The 2,607-nt window shown below is 35.5% G+C and overlaps 1 pseudogene; it reads right to left on the bottom strand.

The window, feature by feature from the left end:
• Positions 1–943: 943 nt before the first annotated feature.
• On the bottom strand, positions 944–2,244 carry LOC146908810 (F-box/kelch-repeat protein At3g23880-like; annotated as a pseudogene).
• Positions 2,245–2,607: the final 363 nt, after the last annotated feature.

A 2,607-nucleotide genomic window follows, 5' to 3' on the forward strand; every position in this document is an offset into this window, starting at 1 on the left:
GTATTTCCAAATCATGTTAGAACATCTACTCCATCTTAGATTCGTTATCGAGCCTAGATTCAAGTTTGGGCTGAGGGGGCAAATCAACGATTATTCAATAATTACATCATAATCATCTTTCAAGCAAGATTATTATAGATCAACATTTGGTGAATTTAAAATAGTATTCACATCAGCCCATAATCTAGTTCCCCTCAATCTATGTTCTCAGGAATGAAAGCTCCTATGCTACAGCCTCATTTCCTTCTATTACTGTCATTAGATGTGCCTCCAACGCATCAGACAGAACAGATGGCAACCCAGATGATCACTCACAGACGTTGATTGATTCGAAACTCATCGCACAAAACCATAAGCGCTTTTAGACTTCCATGAACCTCGCTAATATGTCGGTGGCTGTTCCATTCCGGCACTTCTAAATTGTTGTAAATCAAAACTGAAACGTAAACAAACGCCACCACCAAGAAAACCAAAAACAACAACAAAATCAATACACCACATACATACGATGGAATAAACAGAAAAAACAGTGTACACATGTATTTTTAATCAAACCATGAAATAGGCTCAGAATTAGATGTGATTAATGTTTTAAATAAATGTATATATGTCTTCTGTGTCCACATGCTATGTTGAATAATTATATGACATTAAAATTAACTTAATTAAAAAACTAGCAAGATATTAGGATTCATCAATTTCCAGCCTCCCTGACTATAGATAGTATAAGCATGACTCCAGTAAGAAATCATGCAGCAAAATTATAAAACATCTTCCATGTTTATGCAATGCAAACATCATCTAGAAATAGCTATCCTAACATGTTATACAGTTAACCAAAGCAAGCATTCAAAAGAATATTCACACAATCAATTATTATGAAAACAACATATACAAATGAACATAAATTCAAACTAGTAAATCACGGAGTAGGAACTTACTTTCAAAAAATTTGAACTAAGCTTTCAACATAATCCTTCGCAGATTCCCAACATACCCAATCTGTGATTCTATCATCAGTAATAGTTCTACTTGGAGTAATTTGTGTTCGCTGTACTTTATTATCTTTCAAATGATATATAATTGCTTCGGAATCTATATCGCTTGAAAGTATTATTGTATCACCATCTTTAGAAAGAAGCAATGGAACCAATTGAAAACAATGGGTAATAACGTAGTAATTTATTTGAAGATTATGGTAACTAATTTTAACGAATTGATACCAAGAGTCTTCAACCCCAAATTTCTTCATCTGCCATATAATAAAATCGGTTTCCTTGTAAGAATAAGAAAAACAAAGGCAGCCTCCCAACACACCAATAGTTGGTTCTGCAGGTGGTACTTCATCAAACCCACGAGGCGGTAAATACTGATGGTAGGTCTCTGTCCCCAAATCAAGAGAAATAATAACAAAACGTTCAACTGTCATATTTTTGTGGACAATAAGATAGCAAGAGAAGTTTTTATTATTGTGAATAGCCAACCAGTTAAGAGTGCCCCTCGTATGCACACCACCATACACACCATGTTCACTATGATTGCCATACTTCAAACCAAGAGGAACAACAGGAAAACTTCCAATATCTCTCCAAACACGATCACCTAAACTGAGAATCTTTAGATGATTGTAACGGAACGCCACCACCTTATAAGTGCCGGTTGAATTGTCAAAACCAAAATTGAAGCTGAAATCACCTCCATACCTCGAAGGTGGTTCAAAATGGTAAAAATACCCAAATTTTTCGGATGTTGTCCTGATGGATGGATTCCAAACATGGAGCCAATACTCCCAACGCCAATAATTAGATGTTGTCCTATCATCGGTCAGAGAACTATTAGCCAAACAGATCAATCCATTGCATGAACCAATTATACGAGAGCATATGTTGCTGTTCACATGATGGTAAGGAACATGATAGTAAGGATTGTCAAAAAGAAGTGTGAATGACGGGTGATCCAGTAAACCACTTATAGGGTATGGAACGGCACTAAAATCCGTCTCAGATTGATCATCACTGCCACGGGCAACACTCCAGGGATAAATTTTTCGTGCTGCGTAATTAGTGTAAACTGAGGATTTAGTATTGCTGATCTCTTGAGATGCAATTTCACGAATGCTGCATTGGAAATTAGGGTTTTCCAAGACTTACTCACACATTTGAATCGAATAAGAGGTTTCGCCGGAAGAAACGAAAGTATCTCTGCGATTAGATCGTCGGGGAGTAGCACCAACGATGGTGTCATCGTAGGTGATTGTATGTTCATATTCCTACTCACAATGAACTCAGCGCCGTTGTTACAAAGAAACGTGAGATTAATGTATATAACGTAGCAACATGAGTCTATTCCACTGCAAAAAATTAGAGGATTCTGTTATGAAAATTCAGGTAACCGAGTATTCTCATGTGCTTAACGCTAGAAATAAATCAATTTTACTAATTTAACATTCTTTAATTAATAATTTAAATAATTTTTTTAATAATTATTTCTTTAAAAAAACATTCTTTTATTAATAATTTAAATAATAAACTAAAAGGGAAAAAATTATAAATACTAGAGGAAAGACGGGCACTATCGTGCCCGTCTGTCCGCTCTTTCTACTGCGCC

This window comes from Medicago sativa, chromosome 7 (genome assembly GCF_051527215.1).
Source record: "Medicago sativa cultivar Bolivia chromosome 7, Bolivia_mono, whole genome shotgun sequence".
NCBI lineage: Eukaryota > Viridiplantae > Streptophyta > Magnoliopsida > Fabales > Fabaceae > Medicago > Medicago sativa.